This window comes from Hyla sarda, chromosome 4, assembly GCF_029499605.1.
Source record: "Hyla sarda isolate aHylSar1 chromosome 4, aHylSar1.hap1, whole genome shotgun sequence".
Taxonomy (NCBI): domain Eukaryota; kingdom Metazoa; phylum Chordata; class Amphibia; order Anura; family Hylidae; genus Hyla; species Hyla sarda.
In genome coordinates this window covers 9485168-9509927 of record NC_079192.1, presented here as the reverse complement: position 1 = coordinate 9509927, position 24760 = coordinate 9485168, and the positions used below count along the sequence as shown (strand labels likewise).

At 42.8% G+C, this 24760-nt stretch overlaps 1 protein-coding gene across 1 annotated transcript in view; it reads left to right on the top strand.

The window, feature by feature from the left end:
* Nucleotides 1–585: 585 nt before the first annotated feature.
* Nucleotides 586–24760, top strand: part of LOC130367539 (vitelline membrane outer layer protein 1 homolog) — an 85514-nt gene continuing 61339 nt past the window's right edge. Inside the window, exon 1 of the mRNA XM_056569976.1 lies at nucleotides 586–731. The gene's annotated coding sequence lies outside the window, so the exon portion shown is untranslated. The remainder of the gene's footprint in view (nucleotides 732–24760) is intronic.

The window sequence follows — 24760 nt, the reverse complement described above, 5'->3', positions numbered from 1 at the left end:
ATCTCCACCAAAAATGGTACACAACAAACCTTTCTCACAGTCAAAAACAAGGGCTAATATCCCTGTCGCAATTGCATCAACTGTACCTATATTATCAAAGGGCCCACATTCAAACATCCAGGTACAGTTAAGGAATATAAAATCAAATCATATGGACCATGTCATCTATGTCCTCAGCTGCCCCTGCAACCTTATTTATGTAGGTGAGACGACACTAGAATTTAAAAACCGCATCAACCAACACAGGTACTCGATCCGTAAAAAACGCCTCGACCTACCCGTGTCCAAACATTTTGCAGAAATGGGCAACTGCAAAAAAGACCTACACTTCACACTTATAGATCACTTCCCCCCACTCAAATATGGGGGCGACCGTACTAGCATCCTTAAAAAAACGCGAACTAAAATGGATACATACCTTAAAATCATTACGCCCACATGGTCTTAATGCAGAATTCGTAGTAACACCGAGTATACTGCAAATTTCATAAGTATACTCTACCATGATTTTTATGAACTACAGTTTAACTCTTGTTTTTATTCTTTATTCCTTATTCTCTATCTTTAGAAACTGGATATACGCAAGGAACAGAGGAAGCGTCATACCACCACACTGCAACCCATTGCACAAGTCTGCAGCATCCCCTCGCTCCATCATGATAAGAGTCTGCCACCGGAAAAACTACGGACACTGAACCTGTTTCCACAGCACTCCGAATCGGGCCCACCAGGTATGGGTGAGTGGGGGACTGAATCAGTTTTCCTTTCACTCCACGTCCCTGACGGGAGCGGAGGGGGACTGACTGGTGACACTCATTCCACATGTCCATGTGGGGAAGGCCGCCACTGCCCTCCACCCCAACCACGGGCACCCGTTGAAACCGCACTCAAGCATAGCCGTATGCCCACAGGTTGTCCCACAGTTAAAATGTCTGCCAGAGACTCTGTATATCGATCTGCGCAGGCGCGGGCCTGCCAGAAAAACCGTTACCATGGCGCCGCTGATGCCGGCAGGTGATTGGCCCCACAGCGGCGTCTGACGCCACACCGTATGCTGCAGACATCAGGATACAGTATGTATGCGTTATACCTACTCTTAAACCCACATATCTATGTCAATATGAGTAAGCACTTATATATGTTCACGACACTGCTGAAATGTATGTAACAACAGTGTTTTTGCATCTATTGTGTATGTACAGACTTGTATTCATGAAGTCAAATCAAACTTTTATCGAATCACAATTACCATACCCATAATATCAATAAAAAACATATACACAATAGGCAGATTAAAACATATAGAGATGGGGGAAGCACGAGGAGCCCATAATTAAATACTGATAACACCGTGCAATTGCAGTGTACCCTCATATGCAGATAATACACACGTGTCATGATAGGGGGGGGAGTGAGCCCTAAGCTGTCCCTAAGATCGCTATCCCTGCCTACTCGCCCATCCACCCTAAATTGTAATCCTTGCGCTAAAGTGCATGGACGTCAAAGTCAACAAAACAAACGGAACTGTACGAAGTCGGGAACAAGTCAGGAACATAACAGGAACAAAGAACAGAATATACTGTAGCAAACTAACAGGTCAGGAAATCAAGAGCACTGTTCACACTGGACTTAGAACAAGGAACACACTGAACACCCCACTCCATTCATGGAGGGACATCAATACAAAAGCCAAATTGTTATGGCGAGCGCTCCGGCCAGTCATACTGGCCCATGAGTGGTCTCTTCCTCTGTCCGCTATCTGGCCCAGGATTCGCATCGAGGGACGTGCCCGCATGCAAATCTTGGGCCGTCATTCACCCCCTCCTTCTTCTGTTTCTCCGTGTTCTTACACCGCCGGCTCTAACATTTAACCCCTTAACGACAATGGACGGAAATGTACATTATGGTGCCGTGGTACTTAACGCACCATGGCGTACATTTACGCTTTACGTGCTCGCATCATGTCCAGCAGGTCCCGGCTGCTATCAGCATCCAGGGACCCGCCGGCAATGGCGGACATCAGCTATAGCGCGGATGTCCACCATTAACCCCCACAGATGCCGTGATCAATACAGATCACGGCATCTGCAGCAGTGCGGTACTTTGAGTGGATGATCGGATCGCCCACAGGGCTGCCGTGGCGATTTTCCTGACACAGCCCAAGCCATCATTCACACAGGTTCAGCGGATCTACTATCTCCTTGCCGCTAACACAAATTGGCTCATAGCCAGCGGGAACTCTCCACTGAGTAATCAAGATACTGGCCTAGGAGGAAACAGAAATCCTAAATACAAGCAAACATGGGTACAGACACAAGACTAACTCACTCCTAGATAAACAGATAGCACAAGGCTCAGAACAGGATTCTATCCTAAGAGATCAAGGATCAAACAAGGTCAAAACAGGACTGACAAAATGCACAGTGTGAATACAGACTAAGGCAACACAAAGCAAATGCAGAACGAACATACACAAATACTAAGAACTGACAATTGTACTAAAACAAAGCAGGCTAAAATCTATATATCAGACAGAACAGAAAAAATTGTTAAAACTCAGGAAATGTGCTCAGACAAACAAAAGCTGAGGTGTGTCATAAACAAGACATGGTCAGAGTAACGAGTGTAATCACCAGCCAGGAACAGCACCTGAAGAGGCCTTATATATCCTCCCACTACTGAAGTCAGGAAGGTTAACTCTTCTCATCCCAGGGAGAATTAACACAGAAACTGTTCAGACATAAAAAATGTCTGAACAGGACCCAAGGCAAAAAATACAAAATACAGATAAACAGACATTACAATACATCTTTCAGACTAATAATAAAGTGCATGTGCATATGTGCAATGACAGCAGTAGTATTGTAGTACACACTGAGACTCAAAGTACTGCATTAAATGTACAAGGTGGGACATTTATATGGATACACCTTAATAAAATGGGAATGGTTGGTGATATTAACTTCCTGTTTGTGGCACATTAGTATATGTGAGGGGGGAAACTTTTCAAGATGGGTGATGACCATGGCGGCCATTTTGTAGTTGGCCATTTTGAATCCAACTTTAGTTTTTTCAATATTAAGAGGGTCATGTGACACATCAAACGTATTGGGAATTTCACAAGAAAAACAATGATGTACTTGGTTTTAACGTAACTTTATTATTTCATGAGTTATTTACAAGTTTCTGACCACTTCTAAAATGTGTTCAATGTGCTGCCCATTGTGTTGGATTGTTAATGTAACCCTCTTCTCCCACTCTTCACACACTGATAGCAACACCGCAGGAGAAATGCTAGCACAGGCTTGCATTATCTGTAGTTTCAGGTTCTGCACATCTCGTATCTTCACAGCATAGACAATTGCCTTCAGATGACCCCAAAGATAAAAGTCTAAGGGGGTCACGATGACCAATCCACTTTTCAGGACACTGTTCCTCTAGGACTGTTCGGACCTGACACCCATAATGTGGTGGTGCACCATCATATGGGTGTCATGTCTGAGCATTCCTAGATGTACAGTTTCCTGGAAAGTTGATTGGTCATTGTGGGCCAGTTGAATGGCCCCCAAGGTCTCCCGATCTGACCCCCTTAGACTTTTATCTTTGGGGTCATCTGAAGGCAATTGTCTATGCTGTGAAGATACGAGATGTGCAGCACCTGAAACTACGGATACTGTAAGCCTGTGCTAGCATTTCTCCTGCGGTGGTGCAATCAGTGTGTGAAGAGTGGGAAAAGAGGGTTGCATTGACAATCCAACACAATGGGCAGCACATTGAACACATTTTACAAGTGGTCAGAAACTTGTAAATAACTCATAAAATAATAAAGTTACGTTAAAACCAAGCACATCATTGTTTTTCTTGTGAAATTCCCAATAAGTTTGATGTGTCACATGACCCTCTTCCTATTGAAAAAACAAAAGTTGGATTCTAAATGGCCGACTTTAAAATGGCCACCATGATCACCACCCATCTTGAAAAGTTTCCCCCCTCACATATACTAATGTGCCACAAACAGGAAGTTAATATCACCAACTATTTCCATTTTATTAAGGTGTATCCATATAAATGGCACACCTTGTACTTTTGGTAGAGATAGGTATAAGGTGCAAGTGCATAGTAATAAGAAAACATATAGCATCATACCACAATAAATTGTAGCAAAGGTTGTAGAGTAATCACAGGGTTAAACTGTAATACACAAGAATGAAACCAGAAGATAGAATCATAAAATATTACAGGTGAAGTCACTATAATTAGAGGTCCGATATTACCTTGTGTTCCCCACTTCATCCTCCAACACCAGGACCGGTGAACAGGAGGTAATATCGGACCCCTGATTATGATGACTTCACCTGTAATATTTTATGATTTTATCTTGTGGATATCCAGCGGGAATGCTGGATGTCATTTATCTTGATTTTTCCAAAGTTGTACCACATGGGACAGTTTTGGGTCCTATTCTGTTTTTTTTTTTTATAATGACCTTGTTGAGGGATTGTATAGTAAAGTAGCAATCTTTAAAGATAATACTAAACTCTGTAAAGTGGTTAACACAATAGAGGACAGTGCACTGTGTATAGTAGATAATACAATTGAGGACAGTGCTGTCACGATTCGGCTTACAGGTTGTGGATCCACTGTGTCAGCGAGGGATTGGCGTGGACTGTGCCGGTGGACCGGTTCTAAGTGGCTACTGGTGTTCACCAGAGCCCGCCACAAAGCGGGATGGTCTTGCTGCGGCGGTAGCAACCAGGTCGTATCCACTAGCAACGGCTCAACCTCGCTGACTGCTGAGAAGGCGTGGGACAGAAGGACTAGGCAGAGGCAAGGTCAGACGTAGCAGAAGGTCGGGGCAGGCGGCAAGGTTCGTAGTCAATATGGATAGCAGGAGATCAGGTAACACAGGCTTGGACAACACTAAACGCTTTCACTGGCACAAGGCAACAAGATCCGGCAAGGGAGTGCAGGGGAAGTGAGTAGATATAGCCAGGGAGCAGGTGGAAGCTAATTAAGCTAATTGGGCCAGGCACCAATCATTGGTGCACTGGCCCTTTAAGTCTCAGAGAGCTGGCGCGCGCGCGCCCTAGAGAGCGGAGCCGCGCGCGCCAGCACATGACAGCCGGGGACCAGGACGGGTAAGTGACTTGGGATGCGATTCGCGAGCGGGCACGTCCCGCTATGTGAATCGCATCCCCGCCGGCAATGTCAGTGCAGCGCTCCCGGTCAGCGGGTCTGACCGGGGCGCTGCAGGGAGAGAGACGCCGTGAGCGCTCCGGGGAGGAGCAGGGACCCGGAGCGCTCGGCGTAACAAGTGCACTATTACAAATACATCTGGATAGGCTGGAAGTTTGAGAAGTGGAAGATGAGGTTCAACACTGATAAATGTAAGGTAATGCCTGTGGGAAGGAAAAATCCAGGCTGGGATTATTTATTAAATGGGAGAACACTTGGGACGACTGACATGGAAAAGGACTTAGGAGTTTTAGTTAACAGTAAATTTAGCTGTAACAACCAGTGTCGGGCAGCTGCTACCAAGGCTAATAAAAACATGGGGTGCCTCAATAGGGGCATAGATGCCCATGACAGGGAAATAATTCTACCGCTGTACAAATCACTAGTCAGACCACATATAGAATACTGTGTACAGTACTGGGCAGACCACACATAGAATACTGTGTACAGTACTGGGCACCAGTTTACAAGAAAGATATAGTGGAGCTGCAGAGGGTTCAAAGATGGGAAACCAGAGTAATACGGGGAATGGGAGGACTACGGTACCCAGAAAGATTATCAGAATTAGGGTTATTTAGTTTAGAAAAAAGAAGGCTTAGGGGAGACCTAATAACTATGTATAAATATATCAGGGGACAGTACAGAGATCTCTCCTATCATTTATTTATACCCAGGACTGTATCTATAACAAGGGGGCATCCTCTACGTTTAGAGGAAAGAAGGTTTCTACACCAACACAGACGGGGGTTCTTTACTGTAAGAGGTGGGCCGGAAATTGCAGAGGTCGGCAGAGCCATTGGCTCCTCATTCCATTAATCCCTCTTGTGGCCACCCCCATTATGCAGGCAGCCACAAGTGGTCCAACATCCTTTCTCTCCGCTCCGTCACATGAGTGAAGTCATCATCATGTGCCAGAGCACACCGGAAGAAAAGAGAAAAGGCCATGCTGTGGACTCTGTGAGAGCCAGGTGAGTATTTTTTATTTTAATGTTTTGTTTTTGTTTTTTAATCTTAGCAATAGGGGCTGCAACTACTATTACCTAAAGGGGGCTGTTATTATTACTACCTAAAGGGGAATGCTGCTAGTATTAGTACCTAAAGGAGGCTGCTGCTACTTCTACTTAGAATGGGCTGCTGCTACTAATACTACCTGAAGGGGCTGCTACTACTATTGCCTAAAAGAGGCTGCTACTATGACTACCTAAAGGGAGGCTACATCTACTACTACTTAAAAGGGTACTGCTACTACTTAATACAGGTGGCTGCTACTATTATAAATGGGGGAGCTTTAACTTTATACAGGTAATTGTAACTACATACAGGGGGCTACAATCATGGGGACTTACCTATTGGTGGCACCTACATAATGGTGGAAACCAGGCGAAGGAACCTTTCAACCTACTGAAGCAACCTAAGTATCTAATGAGTCTCGGCCAGATGGAGAAACAAAAGGAAAGTGAACAACTCCAGTTAGAAAACGTCACTTGATGTAACTGTATGTGATCACTTATATAGTCTGTGGAGCCTGTGTACAGCTGATATCTACCACTATATTATCACTGTATGGAGGAAATATTTCCTCTTAGCATACTGTAAGTATTAGTCATAATGTTCTCAGTATATATTGGTTAGTAACAGTATGATGGTTATATGTATGGTGATAATAATCTACCTTGTATACTGGTATAATTGGTAATATTACTCTCAGTATACAGGATTTGGTCAGTAACAGTATGATAATATGTATGGTGATCATTTTCCTCCTCGTGTACTCTTTTTGTTGGTGATATTGTTCTCAGTATATATTTGGTCAGTAAAAGTATGATGGTAATATGTATGGTGATAACATTCCACCTTGTATTCTGGTATTATTGGTATTATTGGTCTCAGTATACAGGATTTGTTGAGGAACAGTATGATGGTAATATGTATGGTGATAATATTCATCCTTATATACTGGTATTATTGGCAATATTGGTCTCAGTATACAGGATTTGGCTAGTAACACTATGGTGGTCATATGTATTGTGATAATGTTCTTTCTTGTATACTGGTATTATTGGTAATATTTGTCTCAGTATACAGGATTCGGTCAGTAACAGTATGATTGAAATATGTATGGTGATAATATCCCTCTATATATATATTGATATTGGTAAAATTGGTCTCATTATACAGGATTTAGTCAGTATTTGTATGGTGGTCATATGTATGGTGATAATATTCCTCTTGTATACTGGTATTATTGGTAATATTGGTCTCAGTATACAGGATTTGGTTAGTAACAGTACGATGGTGATATGTATGGTGATAATATTCCTTCTTGTAAACTGATTTTTTTTTTGTAACTTAACATAATTTATTTAGAGGTTTATCAAAATATTTTTTTGTATTTTTCCCAGTATGTATCGTACTATACCACACTATGATTTACATTTGAACTCTTCCCTTTGTGCATCCAACTTCACATGGGCATCTTAGTCTTAATTGTGCGGCCCTGGTAGTCGTTGTTAGCAGAGTGAGCTAGTGGTCATATTGGTAAATCAAGAGGTGAAGTAATGGCCCCAGTGCACTGAATGGCCTCATTTGCATATCAATACAACTAATATTACAGATGAATGGCAGATCAGAGTGCAATATTAGAGGTACAATACTGCAATGCTCATATAATTGACCCCCTATTAGCATCTATCAGACATTTAGGAAGTCCTAACCTGCTGATAGGCTTGATTTAGGGCTCCTGTACAGAGGAAGCAGCTTACCTTGTATGAAGAGGAGTAATATGAAGAGAATGCCCACCGACCATCCGGAGCTACTGGAGACCATTATTACCCTGAGGAGAGCTGTAGGTCTCTAGTAAGTTCTATGTATAATGGTATATATAGCGTTATAGATAAGTTAATGAATGTCTCAACTCAGAGACTGTATCCAGAAACCCTGACATTATAATATTTGTATGACCTTTACAGTAATGAAACAAATCATTTCCCAAAACTCAAACACTGAGACTTCTGCAGAAATTCACACAAAAACATTCCCTCTCTTAGGTCAGAGTCAAGTATATGTCCATAAAATGTCAGAATAATATTACAGACAATGGTTTTATCCAGCTTTTATTTCTCCCATCACATTCCCAGTGGATTCTCAGAAATTTACATACAGGTGATTAGTATTTGGGAGCGTTGCCTTCACATTGTATAACTTGGGTCACATGGTTTGGGGACTATCTCCCAAGATAGATAATTTACTAATATTGTATCATTACAGATTGCACTGGCTTCAGCATGGTTTTGTATGATTAACCCCTGACAGAAAGTTGTGTAGTCATCTTATTGTCTGTGTGGTATCGTCTTAGCAGCTCTCTGGCACCTTCCTTTCACCTGACAGGAAGTTGTTTAGTCCTTTTATTGTCAATGTGATGTTATCTTAGCAGCACCCTGGCTCCTCCCTCTCTCCTGATAAGAAGATAGTGTAGTCCTCTTGCTACTATTGCTGGACCCTCAGGGTACATCCCAGTATACAGTGCCCTGGTGATTACGGGATGCGTTGAGCGGATTCGACACAAATTATGGGTATGGCACGGCTTGCCAAACTTTAGAACTTTTACTGGTTTGACTCGCCCAAGAGGAAACAGAAAGCACAGGGGGCAGTAATATGACATGAGGGTGACCAGCATATCACATGATAACCAAGGTTATTATATAATTTGCTGGTTTATGTTTCAGTCAGCCTAAAGGTCAATAGAAGACAACAGGGGCGGGGGATTTTGCACAGTTAAAGACTTATCATACTGTCTCTGCGCGTAGTCAGAAAGAAAGACAAAGACATACAGACAGGAAAACAGAGAGAGGTGATAGAGATAATACAGGGATGGAGATCAGAAACAGAAACAGACAGTGGGCATGAACAGGAGACATACTCCTTATCCTAACTATTGCATTCCCAATGCATGAATCATATAGGGGCTATACAAGAATTCACAGCAAAGAAGTAATCATTCCCAGCCTCTGTGTGTGTGTGGGCTGATCATAGAGGGACCTCCTGTACATTCCTACACAAGCCTCATCGTGTACCACTAATCCCAACAAGCCTTTGTTTAGACTCATGCAAAAGAAAAAAAACAAACAAACAGTACAAGCAGTAAACCGAGCAAAGCTGTGCTGCAGCAGACCTGTATGATAGCAATACATATGCAAAGTGCCATTAATGCAGAATAGCGCCTTTACTCACATCTACAGGGATTAATTGTCAAACGAGTATACCAACAGTTTGTTACATAGTAGAGGACTAAAAAGAATGTGCAATTAAAACACATTGGCCTTATAAAGACACTGTAGGGGAGATTTATCAAAACCGGTGTAAAGGAAATTATGACCAGTTGCCCATAGCAACCAATCAGATCGCTTCTTTCATTTTTTCAGAGGCCTTTTCGGAAATGAAAGAAGCGATCTGATTGGTTGCTATGGGCAATTGCACCACTCTAACGTTACACAAGTTTTGATAAATCTCCCCCTGTATGTTTATTTTCCAGATTGAGTCAAACTCTCATTATGTCTTCCTAGTTTTGTCATAGCTGCGTACTAAAAAGCATGTGCAAGTGAATTAAATGAAGCTGCCAGTTACCATGGTTTACCACATGTCGCCATAACTGAGCCTTAAACCCACTTCAAAACTATTTGAATACATTCCTAGGAGTGTTATACAGGGCTTTAGTTGATCAGTAGATGAGTGAAAAATCATCCCAAAAAGATCAAAATAACCTGAGAAAATATTTTACAATACCCAGGAAATATGTCTGGTAAAAGAATTGTCCGTCCTAGATGCTTTGTTTCCACATCTCTGTTTTTGCTTCCGCCTTACTGAGAGGAGTGGTAGGGATAATGAAGAGGAGTTTAACCCCTTGGGGACGAAGCCCATTATGACCCTAAAGACTTGAGCATTTTTATTTTTAAATCTTACTTCTATCACTTTAAGCATTAATAACCCTGGGATGCTTTTACTTATAAATTTGATTCCGAGATAGTTTTTTGTGACAAATTCTACTTTATGTTAGTGGTAAATTTTGTCGATACTTGTATCATTTCTTGGTGAAAAATTCCAAAATTTCAGGAAAATTTTGAAAATTTTGCATTTTTCTGACTTTGAAGCACTCTGCTTGTAAGGAAAGGGGACATGTCAAATAAACTATATATTGATTTACATATACAGTATGTTAACTTTTTGTTAGCATCATAAAATTTACATGTTTGTACTTTTTGAAAACATCATAGGGCTTCAAAATATAGCATCAATTTTCCAATTTTTCACAAAAATTTCAAAATCTGAATTTTTCAGGGACCAGTTAAGTTTTGAAGTGAATTTGAGGGTCTTATTGTTTGAAATCCCCTATAATGTACCCCATTATGAAAATTGCATGCCTCATAGTATTCAAAATGACATTCAAAAAGTTTTTTTAACCCTTTAGGCATTTCACAGGAATAGCAGAAAAATGGAGGAGAAAAATCAAAATCTCCATTTTTTACACTAGCATGTTATTGTAGCCCCATTTTTTTTTTCATTTTTACAAGGGGTAAAAGATAAAAAAGGTCCCCCAAAACTTGAAATTCATTTTCTCTTGAGTAAGGAAATACCTCATATGTGGATGTAAAGCGCTCTGTGGGTGCACTAAACGGCTCAAAAGGGAAGAAGCGACATTGGGCTTTTGGAGAGCGATTTTTTTCTGAAATGGTTTTTGGGGGGCATGTCTTATTTAGAAAGCCCCCATGATGCCAGAACAGTAAAAAAAAAAAAAAAACATGGCATACTGTTTTGGAAACTACACCCCTCAAGGAACGTAACAAGGGGTAAATTGAGTTTTTATACCCCGCAGGTGATTGACGAACTTTCGTTAAAGTGGGACGTGAAAATGAAAAGTTTGATTTTTAACACTAAAAGGCTGGTGTTCCCCCAAACTTTTCATTTTTACAAGGAGTAATAGGAGAAAATGCCCCCCAAAATTTGTAACTCCATTTCTCTTGAGTAAGGAAATACTTCATATGTGGATGTAAAGTGCTCTGTGGGTGCACTAGAGGGCTTAGAAGGGAAAGAGCAACATTGGGTTTTTGGAGAGCAAATTTTGCTAAAATGGTTTTTGGGGAGCATGTCTCATTTAGGAAGCCCCCATGATGCCAGAACAGTAAAAAAAAAAAAAAAAAAAAACACATGGCACACTATTTTACAAACTACACCCCTCAAGGAATGTAACAAGAGATATAGTGAGACGTAAAAACAAAAATATATATTTCATTTTCACAAGGGGTAATAGGAGAAAACACCCCCAAAAATGTGTAACCCCATTTCTTCTGAGTATGGAAATACCTCATATGTGGATGTAAAGTGCTCTGTGGGCGAACTACAATACTTAGAAGAGAAGGAGTGCTATTGGGCTTTTGGAGAGAGAATTTGGTTGGAATGGAAGTCATCGGCCATGTGTGTTTACAAAGCCCCCCGTGGACCCCCCACATGTGACCGCATTTTGGAAACTACACCCCTCACAGAATTTAATAAGGGGTGCAGTGAGCATTTACACCCCACTGACGTTTGACAGATCTTTGGAACAGTGGGCTGTGCAAATAAAAAATTTTCATTTTTACAGACAATTGTTCAAAAAATGTGTCAGACACCTGCGGGGTGTAAATGCTCACTGCACCCCTTGTTACATTCCGTAAGGGGTGTAGTTTCCAAACTGGGGTCACATGTGGGGGATCACTGTTCTGGGGGCTTTGTAAATGCACATGGCCCTCAATTCCAGCCTAATTCTCTCCAAAAGCCCAATGGTGCTCCTTCTCTTCTGAGCATTGAAGTTCACCCGCAGAACACTTTATATCCACATTTGGGTTATTTCCTTACTCAGAAGAAATGGGGTTACAAACTTTCTGAGATTGTTTCCTATTAACCCTTGTGAAAATGAAAAAAATTGGTTAACACCAGTCTTTCAGAGAAAAAAAACAAATTTTTCATTCTCAAGTACAACTTTAACCCCTTAAGGACAGAGCGTTTTTCAGTTTTTGCACTTTTGTTTTTTCTTCCTTACCTTTAAAAGATCCTAACCCTTTCAATTTTGCACAAAAACATTTATATGATGGCTTATTTTTTGTGCCACCAATTCTACTTTGTAATGACATCAGTCATTTTACCCCAAAAATCGACAGCGAAACGGAAAAAAAAATAATTGTGCAACAAAATGGAAGAAAAAAACGACTTTTTGTAATTTTTGGGGGCTTCCGTTTCTGCACAGTACATTTTTCGGTAAAAATGACACCTTGTCTTTATTCTGTAGGTCCATACGGTTAAAATGATACCCTACTTGTATAGGTTTGATTTTGTCGTACTTCTGAAAAAAATCATAACTACATGCAGGAAAATTTCATTGTCCTTTCTGAAGCCTATAACTTTTTTATTTTTCCACGTACGGGGAGGTATGAGGGCTCAGTTTTTAGCAGTGCCATTTTTGTTTTGATCAGACTTTTTGATCGCTTTTCATTCATTTTTTTATGGTATACGCTACCAAAAATACGGTATTTTGGACTTTGTATTTTTTTTTGCGCGTACACCATTGACCATGCGGTTTAATTAACAATATATTTTTATATTTTGGACATTTACGCACGTGGCGATACCACACATGTTTATTTTTATTTACACAGTTTTTTTTTATGGGAAAAGGGGGGTGATTCAAACTTTTATAAGGGGGCTATAACACTGCACACACTGATCTTTTACACAGATCACTGCAAAGCCATTGCATTGATCAGTGTTATTGGTGGTTGATTGCTGAAGCCTGGATTTCAGGCTTGTAGCAATCAATTGACGATCGGAAACACAGGAGGCAGGTAAGCTACCCTCCTGCTGCGTCCTACCTGATCGGGACATCGCAATTTTGTCGCGATGGTCCTGATCAGCCCGACTGAGCAGCCGGGATGCTTTTACTTTCACTTTTAGACACGGCGATCAACTTTGATCGCTGCGTCTAAAGAGTTAATGCCGGACATCAGCCCGATCGGCGATGTCCGGCATTAGTGTGGGTCTCGGTTGCTTATAGCAACCGGGACCCACCGGGTATGATGCGCGCTCACCTCGTGATCGCATTATATCTGGGGAACACATATGGACGTTAATAAACGTCCATTTGCGCTAAGGGGTTAATGAAAATTGGTCAAAGACCTGTGGGTGTTAAGGCTCACTATACCCCTTGTTACATTCCTTGAGGGTTTTGTTTCCAAAATGGGGTCACATGTGGGTGTTTTTTTTGTGTTCATGTCAGAACCGCTGTAACTAACAACCACCCCTGTGCAAATCACCTATTTAGGCCTCTAACTACATAGTGCGCTCTCACGCCTGGGGTATTTCCGTACTCGGGAGAAATTGCATTACAAATTTTTAGGGTCTTTTTCTCCCTTTAACTCTTGTGAAAATAAAAAGTATGGGGCAACACCAACATGTTAGTGTAAATAATTAAATTTGTTTACACTAACATGCTGGTGTAGCTCCTAGCTTTTCGTTTTCATAAGGGGTAAAAGGAAAAAAAGCCCCCCAAAATTTGTAACGCAATTTGTCCTGAGCACGGAAATACCCCATATGTGGCCTTAAACTGTTGCCTTGAAATACGAAAGGGCTCTGAAGTGAGAGAGCGCCATGCGCATTTGAGGCCTAAATTAGGAATTTGCAATAGAGGTGGACCCGGATAAAAGGATGGGTCTTGTCTCCACCAAAACCCTACAGCAGTGTTTCTCAAACAGGGTGCCTCCTGCAGTTGCAAAACTCCCAGCCTGCCAGGACAGTCAATGGCTGGCCGGCAATACTGGGAGTTGTTGTTTTGCAACAGCTGGAGGCTCAGTTTAGGAAACACTGCCGTATGAGACATTTTTCATTTTTATTGGGGGTGGGGGGGGGACGTGTAAGGGGTTGTATATGTAATGTTTTTACTTTATTTTGTGCTAGTGAAGAGTAGTGTTTTTAGGGTACATTCACACGGGCGGGGGTTCACAGTGAGTTTTCTGCTGGGAGTGTGAGCTGTGGCAGGAAACCCACTGTAAACCCACCTGTGTGAATGTATCCTTCTGTACATTCACATGGGGGGAGGGGTGTCCAAAACCTTCAGCTGTGGCAAAATTACAACTCCCAGCATGCACTGACAGACCGTACATGCTGGGAGTTGTAGTTTTGCAACAGCTGTAGGCACACTGGTGGGGATCCACTGAGTTAGGAAAAAGACTCTAGCTCAGTAATTACAACCCGTGTGCCTCCAGCTGTTGCAAAACTACTCCTAGCAACTCCCAGCATGTACGGTCTGTCAGTGCATTCTGGGAGATGTAGTTTTGCGACAGCTGTTGGCACACAGGTTGGAATCAGTGAGTTAGGAAACAGACTCTAGCTCAGTGTTTCCCAACCAGTGTGTCTCCAGCTGTTGCAAAACGACATCTCCCAGCATTCACTGACAGTCGATAGGCATGCTAGGAGTTGTACGTATGCAACAACTTGGAAAGAACAGTTTGGAGACCGCTAAGTAGTGGCCTCCAAACTGTGGCCCTCCAGATGTTGCAAAACTACAACTTCCAGCATGCCCAGACAGCATGCTGGGAGTTGTATTTTTGCAACTTTTAGAAGGCCACAGTGAAGATAACTTACCAGCGATCTTCATTGCAGCCTCCTCCACCGCCGCACTTTATGGCCGACCTGCCTCCTCCTGCCGCCGCTGCTCCCATGCCACCGCCGCTGCTCAGAAGCCGCCCATGTAGCCGCTGCTCAGGTAAGCCGGTCCTCCCGCTGAACTTTAACCCCCCCTGCCCCAACTGCCATTGGTCGGTCAGTCCTGATCGACCAATGGCAGGGGATAGGAAGAAGTGGCACCACTGCCACCTCGCTCCTGTCCTTGGTCGTAGCTGTCTCCGATCACTCTTATTTTCCAGGTGATCGGGTCACCAGTGACCTGATTGGCCTGGAATCTCCGCAAATCGCCGGTCTGAATTGACCGGTGATTTGCGCCGAGCGCTGACAAGGGGGGTCTCAGGACCCCCCTAGGCATTTTCACAGGATGCCTGCTGATAGATATCAGCAGTCATCCCGGTCTGATCACCGCCCGGCGAGTCAGAAATGGGAATCAGAAATATGGAGGGCGTACAGGTACGCCCTCCGCCCTTAAGTACCAGGACGCAAGGGCGTACCCGTTCGTCCTCTGTCCCCAACAGGTTAAAGAGCAGGATGTCAGCAGGCATTTTGGTCTAAACAGCTCAGGAGCAGGTGATGGTGACACTGGTGCTGGATCTGCAGGTTTGAGAAAAATACCTTCTAGAACAGTTACCATAGTTCTTTACGGTATCTTGACGTGTAGAAATGTTTTACCAGATGCAGTAATACAGTGTCGTATCTGCAGAGATAACGTAAGGCACAGTCAGGGTCAGACTTCCGACTTTAGCAATTAAGCCTGTACGTCAGCACATGTAGAGGTAGCTCAAGGCCTGGCTAAAAATATACCTAGTCCACCAATGCCTTCTGTCTGGAGGCGGCTACAGCTAAGACTACTTCACCGCTGCCTGCTGTCCACTGGCTACAGTTACCACTAGTCCCTGATGTGCACAATCTTGTGGTGCAGAGGGTAGGCTACTCCATACAGTTTTCGGTGTGCAGAACAGTGCCTGCGGTGCAAACGCTGATTACTTCCAGCCAGACCTGGGCCACCTGGCTTGAATACATTTTTTAACCTCCTGCTGTACACAAGAAAATTAAACTTTTACCAGTCTACCTCCTCCTGCTGTATGCTGACTACTACTTTAGCATTAATGTGTCATCCCACCCTGCTGCTACCTGCAGCCAGGCCTGGGCCGCCTGAAAAAATTGAAATACTTATTATATTTTAATATTTAAACCTCCTGCTCTCTGATTGCTACTACAGTTCCTGTAGTAGCAATGGGCTGCCTGTCAGTAAAAATGTTAATAAAATGCATTTTTAAACCTCTTGCTGTATGCAGGCTACTACACTTCTCTTACCAATCAGCCACCATCTGCTGTATGCTGAATACAGTTACAACTAGTTCCTGCTGTGCACAATCATATGGCTGTAAGGGTGGGCCACTCCATGCAGTTGTCAATGTGCAGCACAGTGCATGCCACAATACATACTTTGAGTAGTAGTTATTGCCAGGGCAATTTTAATATTAAAAATGTCAAAATAGCTATTTCTCTTGTGCACAAAGCTTTTGCCACTCCCACAAAGGAATATTTTTTTAGAATGCTTAAAAAAAAGCCACTGCGTCTTCTGATAGCTCTTTGTGCATTTTTATACCGGCAGGCATTTGCCAACAACCAGGGATACTTTATGCCACTTTATTTTAAGGTTAATAAGTAGAGATGTCGCAAATTGTTCACCGGCAAACAGTTCCTGGTGAACTTAGCATGTTGGCGTTCGCATCACCGGGCGAACAAATGTGAAGTTCGATTCGCCCCCTATACTTTAACAGCAGACACATCACAGCCAATCAGCAGCAGTCCCTCCCTTCCAGACCCTCCTACCTCTTGCACGGACGCCATTTTAGCGTCATTCAGCATGCTGCAGGCTTAGAAAGTGGAGGGACAGAGAAGCTGCTCCTGCTGTAATAGGGAAAGCGATAGCTAGGTTGCTGCTAGGTGGTGTATTCAGGGTCCAGTTTACTACTAAAGAACTAGTGTAACATCTGCTTTAAGGACAGCACCCAAAAAAGCCCTTTTTAGGGCTCAAATATCAGCCCGTGTGTCTTGCAACAGCTGGAGGCACCCTGGTTGGGAGGGAACAGCTGGTTAAAAGGGGAACTCCGGTGTAAAACTTAATTTCCTTCAAGCAACTAACTACAGTATAAAAAGGGCTATAAGTTCAGTCCGTGTGTCTTGCAACTGCTGGAGGCACCCTGGTTGGGGACCTCTGCTTAAAAGGGGAACTCCGCTGGCAACCTTTTTTGCTCATTGTCACACTAGTGCAAATCACATTTGGTGTGACAGTTGTTCAAATAATAAAAAATAATACCTTTTTTGGCTGTGAAATAAAACCAGTGCTACCTAAAGGGAGGCTCTAACTATGTGCTGCCTAATGTGGGGGAATCTATGTGCTGCCTAAAGGGGGATCTAAATATGTGCTGCCTAATATGGGGGCTCTATGTGCTGCCTAAAGGGGGGCTCTAACTATGTGCTGCCTAACATGAGGGAATCTATATGCTGCCTAAAGGGGGGATCTAACTATGTGATGCCTAAAAGGGGGATCTAACTATGTGCTGCCTAAAGGGGGGCTCTATGTGCTGCCTAAAGAGAGGCTCTACCTATGTGCTGCCTAAACGGGGGCTCTAACTATGTGCTGCCTAATATGGGGGAATCTATGTGCTGCCTAAAGGGGGATTTAAATATGTGCTGCGTAAAGGGGGCTCTATGTGCTGCCTAAAGGGAGGCTCTACCTATGTGCTGCCTAAAGGGGGGCTCTAACTATGTGCTGCCTTATATGGGGAAATCTATGTGCTGCCTAAAGGGGGGATCTAACTATGTGATGCCTAAAGGGGGGCTATATGTGCTGCCTAAAGGGGGCTAAAGCACGTTATTCCAAAGAATTTAGAAATAATAGGTGATTTATGCCCTTTCTTGATTAAAACCAGACTCTGCATCAACTATGTAATTTTTCATGGGAGTTTTGCCATGGATCCCCCTCCAGCACGCCACAGTCCAGGTATTAGTTCCCTTGAAACAACTTTTAAATCACTATTGTGGCCAGAAAGAGTCCCTGTGGGTTCTAAAATTCGCCTGCCCATTGAAGTCAATGGTGGTTCGCCCGGTTCCCCGGTTCGTGAACATTTGCGGAAGTTCGCATTCGTCATTTGTGAACCGAAAATTTTATGTTCACGACATCACTATTAATAAGCAAAAAAATAAAAATTGCAAGGGCATTAAACAAGCTGGTAGTTATCATGGGTTACCTCATATCACCATCACTGAGCATTGAAACTCCCTCTCATGTAGAATCACCTATAATAACACAGTCTTCCCACTATGTTGTTCCCTGAAATGTCTGGATGCAACTGATGCCGCACGGGTCTGAACACTGTCCAAGACCTGTGCACCGGTAACATGCTCTGTTTCAATTTCCGAATTGTGGAGTCAATATTTTGCACATTGCATAAGGTACACATAATGTAATATACTACGTGAAAAAGTGAGGATTAAACTAAAATAAATAGATAACAATATAGATAAAGCAATGTAAAAGTAATAAAGATCTGCTGGAGCTGTAATCACTGTCTATGTAGAGGACGGGAGCTTCTTCAGGGTCCTGTACAGAACACAGTGTCCTAAAAAAGTCACAGGGAGCTTCCCTCACCTGGTGTCCAAAGGAGCAGCTAACCCTGGTACAGGTAAAGAGTAGTACAGAACATGTAATACCTCCCTGTACTGTAGGGGGCGCTACCAGACCGGAATTCAGTGCATGCACTTCAGTTATACAGGTGTTTCACCAGTGAATGCCTAATCTAATTGGACAGATCTTCCAGTCATTGACATGCATCAAAGATCTGGACTATCTGTAGTATTGTATAGTGAGTCTGGTTTCAAGTTACAATGGTCGAGAAAAGACCATTGTATGTTGACACTATTGTATGTTGAGGCCATTGTAAGTTGAAGGATCGCTGTATTGTGAAACTTTATTGAGTTATTGTACACATTACATTATGCAGATTTTTAGAGCTCTTGCCCCACAATTTAGTATTTTCTTTGATAACTCCGACATTCACTTGATAATGGGCTTTTCTTCTGGTTCTAGAACTGTTGTCTAGATCATTTATAGGTGGGCACTTGGATTGTGGTGCAAATCTGATGGGAAAAGGTGCAGAAAGTCTTGTCTGCTCTTCTGCCACCATTCACTAATGTATCTGGCCCCAGATCTGTATAATAATCCATCACAGATCATTAGGTCTGATTATATCTCATCTACTTAATCGATTTATTTACAGCTGTTTCCCGTAAGCCTCAGGATATCAGATGTCAAATGTAAAACCTAAAGTTCATTGTACAAAGCAAATATACCAAGTATTGCTAAATGTCCCAGTAATGTGTCTGCAGCTGTCCATACTTATTACTAGATATGAGCGAACTTTTCAAAAATTTGATTCGGCCGATTTGCCGAATTTTCCCGAAAAGTTTGTATCGATCCGAATTTGTTCGCGGTGAATCGATATTAAAAAAGGCAATTTCTAGCCTACATACAGCCTCTATAGGGGTATAGAACACTTTGCTGTGTCGTAAAACGCATATGGAGTGTGCTGGGCTAGTGAAATAATACTGTTATTCAGAATAACATGCAGATTACCGGCATCGCTCTTAGAATCACTGCCGCACAGCAGCACAATGACAGAGCCTGGTGGTGGCATCAGTGTCAGGAGACCATATAGTGACTGAATGACACAGCGTGGACATAGCGTGGCAAGAGGAGACCATTTAGTGGCTGAATGACATAGCGTGGAGTTGGCTGATGCACTAGTACACTACACACCAGGGCTTCACAATCCCCCCCAAAAAAACAACACAATATATAATATTTTTGACAAAGATTTCTCATTGGTAGCACCCGCTATCCAAAAATTTGAAATTAACACACCCAGGCTCCACCTCTGCGGCATCAGTAACCCATATATTGCCTGAAGGACACAGCCTGGATTTGGCTGATGCACCAGTACACACCAGGGCTTCACAATCCCCCTCCAAAATCAACACAATGAGACATTTTTGTCAATGATTTCTCATTGGTAGAACCCGCTATCCAAAAATTTGAAATTTCCAGAACCAGGCCCCACCCCTGCGGCATCAGTAACCCATATATTGCCTGCATGACACAGCCTGGAGTTGGCTGATGCAAGAGTACACACCAGGGCTTCACAATCCCCCCCAAAAAACAACACAATATATGAAGTTTTGACAAAGATTTCTCATAGATCCAAAAATTAGAAATTTCCAGACCCAGGCCCCACCTCTGCGGCATCAGGAACCCATATATTGCCTGAAGGACACAGCCTGGAGTTGGCTGATGCACCAGTACACACCCGAGCTTCACAATCCCCTCCAAAAAACAACATTTTAGAATTTTTTTAAAGAAATACCTTTGTGTAAGAACAAGCGCATATCCAACAGTTCACAAGACTCTATAATGCAGGACAGTGGACCACCCAAAGACATTCTTCTCAAAAATAATAAACCACACAATGTTTGAATTTTTTTTACAAAAACTAATTCAATATGTGTGTAAGCGCATCTGTCTCCAAAAGATCAGATCACCAAAGGACTTTTTTCGCCCAAAATGATGAAGCAGAGTTAATCCATGTCCGTATTTTTTACATTGCACCAGGAGCAGACAAGACTAGGCCTCAGCAGTACCCAAGAGGCTTTAATAACCCCCTACCTTTGCACGATCAATTGTGAGATGGAGCAATACCAGGTGTGTTATGGCCTCTGATTTCCGGGGCCGCAGGTGCGCTCCACTTTATCGGATTAGCGTGTCTCTATCTTTCATCGACCGGTGCTGGTAACCCGCTAATTCCCGGAAAGGTAAGCTGCCGCGAAGCAGGTGGTCTCCCCTAGGCACGTTTGGCTCCAGAATTTCCACTACTGCCACACCACGCTGACTGCCAACCGTGCTACCGCCTTGCTGACTCAAGGGCAACCTGCAACTCTCTTCTCCCGATGATGAACCCCCCTTCTCCTGAGATCGAGCAATAACAGGTGTGTTATGACCTTAGATGTCCGGGACCACAGGCGCACTCCACTGAACTGATTAGGAATTCAGTCCATGCACTTCAGTTATAGAGGTGTTTCACCAGTGAATGCCTAATCTAATTGGACAGATCTTCCAGTTATTGACATGTGTCAAAGATCTGGACTGTCTGTAGTATTGTATAGTGAGTCTGGTTTCAAGTTACAATGGTCCAGAAAAGACCATTGTATGTTGACACTATTATATGTTGAGGCCATTGTAAGTTGAAGGATCACTGTATTGTGAAACTTTATTGAGTTATTGTACACATTACATTATGCAGATTTTTAGAGCTCTTGCCCCACAATTTAGTATTTTCTTTGATAACTCCGACATTCACTTGATAATGGGCTTTTCTTCTGGTTCTAGAACTGTTGTCTAGATCATTTATAGGTGGGCACTTGGATTGTGGTGCAAATCTGATGGGAAAAGGTGCAGAAAGTCTTGTCTGCTCTTCTGCCACCATTCACTAATGTATCTGGCCCCAGATCTGTATAATAATCCATCACAGATCATTAGGTCTGATTATATCTCATCTACTTAAACTATTTATTTACAGCTGTTTCGCGTAAGCCTCAGGATATCAGATGTCAAATGTAAAACTTAAAGTTCATTGTACAAAGCAAATATACCAAGTATTGCTAAATGTCCCAGTAATGTGTCTGCAGCTGTCCATACTTATTTCTAGAGATGAGCGAACTTTTCGAAAATTCGATTCGGCCGATTTGCCGAATTTTCCCGAAAAGTTTGTTTCGATCCGAATTTGTTTGCGGTGAATCGATATTAAAAAAGGCAATTTCTAGCCTACATACAGCCTCTATATGGGTATAGAACACTTTGCTGTGTCGTAAAACGTTTATGGAGTGTGCTGGGGTAGTGAAATAATACTGTTATTCAGAATAACATGCAGATTACCGGCATCGCTCTTAGAATCACTGCCGCACAGCAGCACAATGACAGAGCCTGGTGGTGGCATCAGTGTCAGGAGACCATATAGTGACTGAATGACACAGCGTGGTGGTGTTGGCAGCATGAGGAGACCATATAGTGGCTGAATGACACAGTGTGGAGTTGGCTGATGCACTAGTACACTACACACCAGGGCTTCACAATCCCTCCCAAAAAAACAACACAATATATGAAATTTTTGACAAAGATTTCTCATTGGTAGCACCCGCTATCCAAAAATTTGAAATTAACACACCCAGGCCCCACTTCTGCGGCATCAGTAACTATACTGCCTGCCTGAAGGACACAGCCTGGACTTGGCTGATGCACCAGTACACACCAGGGCTTCACAATCCCCCTCCAAAATCAACACAATGAGACATTTTTGTCAAAGATTTCTCATTGGTAGAACCCGCTATCCAAAAATTTGAAATTTCCAGAACCAGGCCCCACCTCTGCGGCATTAGTAACCCATATATTGCCTGCATGACACAGCCTGGAGTTGGCTGATGCAAGAGTACACACCAGGGCTTCACAATCCCCCCCCAAAAAACAACACAATATATGAAGTTTTGACAAAGATTTCTCATAGATCCAAAAATTAGAAATTTCCAGACCCAGGCCCCACCTCTGCGGCATAAGGAACCCATATATTGCCTGAAGGACACATCCTGGAGTTGGCTGATGCACCAGTACACACCCGAGCTTCACAATCCCCTCCAAAAAACAACATTTTTGAATTTTTTTAAAGAAATACCTTTGTGTAAGAACAAGCGCATATCCAACAGCTCACAAGACTCTATAATGCAGGACGGTGGACCACCCAAAGACATTCTTCTCAAAAATAATAAACCACACAATGTTTGAAATTTTTTTACAAAAACTAATTCAATATGTGTGTAAGCGCATCTGTCTCTAAAAGATCAGATCACCAAAGGACTTTTTTCGCCCAAAATGATGAAGCAGAGTTAATCCATGTCCGTATTTTTTACATTGCACCAGGAGCAGACAAGACTAGGCCTCAGCAGTACCCAAGAGGCTTTAATAACCCCCTACCTTTGCACGATCAATTGTGAGATGGAGCAATACCAGGTGTGTTATGGCCTCTGATTTCCGGGGCCGCAGGTGCGCTCCACTGAACGGATTAGCGTGTCTCTATCTTTCATCGACCGGTGCTGGTAAACCGCTAATTCCCGGAAAGGTAAGCTGCCGCGAAGCAGGTGGTCTCCCCTAGGCACGTTTGGCTCCAGAATTTCCACTACTGCCACACCACGCTGACTGCCAACCGTGCTACCGCCTTGCTGACTCAAGGGCAACCTGCAACTCTCTTCTCCCGATGATGAACCCCCCTTCTCCTGAGATCGAGCAATAACAGGTGTGTTATGACCTTAGATGTTCGGGACCGCAGGCGCACTCCACTGAACTGATTAGGAATTCAGTCCATGCACTTCAGTTATAGAGGTGTTTCACCAGTGAATGCCTAATCTAATTGGACAGATCTTCCAGTTATTGACATGTGTCAAAGATCTGGACTGTCTGTAGTATTGTATAGTGAGTCTGGTTTCAAGTTACAATGGTCCAGAAAAGACCATTGTATGTTGACACTATTGTATGTTGAGGCCATTGTAAGTTGAAGGATCACTGTATTGTGAAACTTTATTGAGTTATTGTACACATTACATTATGCAGATTTTTAGAGCTCTTGCCCCACAATTTAGTATTTTCTTTGATAACTCCGACATTCACTTGATAATGGGCTTTTCTTCTGGTTGTAGAACTGTTGTCTAGATCATTTATAGGTGGGCACTTGGATTGTGGTGCAAATCTGATGGGAAAAGGTGCAGAAAGTCTTGTCTGCTCTTCTGCCACCATTCACTAATGTATCTGGCCCCAGATCTGTATAATAATCCATCACAGATCATTAGGTCTGATTATATCTCATCTACTTAAACTATTTATTTACAGCTGTTTCCCGTAAGCCTCAGGATATCAGATGTCAAATGTAAAACTTAAAGTTCATTGTACAAAGCAAATATACCAAGTATTGCTAAATGTCCCAGTAATGTGTCTGCAGCTGTCCATACTTATTACTAGAGATAAGCGAACTTTTCAAAAATTCGATTCGGCCGATTTGCCGAATTTTCCCGAAAAGTTTGTTTCGATCCGAATTTGTTTGCGGTGAATCGATAATAAAAAAGGCAATTTCTAGCCTACATACAGCCTCTATAGGGGTATAGAACACTTTGCTGTGTCGTAAAACGCATATGGAGTGTGCTGGGGTAGTGAAATAATACTGTTATTCAGAATAACATGCAGATTACCGGCATCGCTCTTAGAATCACTGCCGCACAGCAGCACAATGACAGAGCCTGGTGGTGGCATCAGTGTCAGAAGACCATATAGTGACTGAATGACACAGCGTGGTGGTGTTGGCAGCATGAGGAGACCATATAGTGACTGAATGACATAGCGTGGAGTTGGCTGATGCACTAGTACACTACACACCAGGGCTTCACAATCCCTCCCAAAAAAACAACACAACATATGAAATTTTTGACAAAGATTTCTCATTGGTAGCACCCGCTATCCAAAAGTTTGAAATTAACACACCCAGGCCCCACTTCTGCGGCATCAGTAACTATACTGCCTGCCTGAAGGACACAGCCTGGACTTGGCTGATGCTCCAGTACACACCAGGGCTTCACAATCCCCCTCCAAAATCAACACAATGAGACATTTTTGTCAAAGATTTCGCATTGGTAGAATCCGCTACCAAAAAATTTGAAA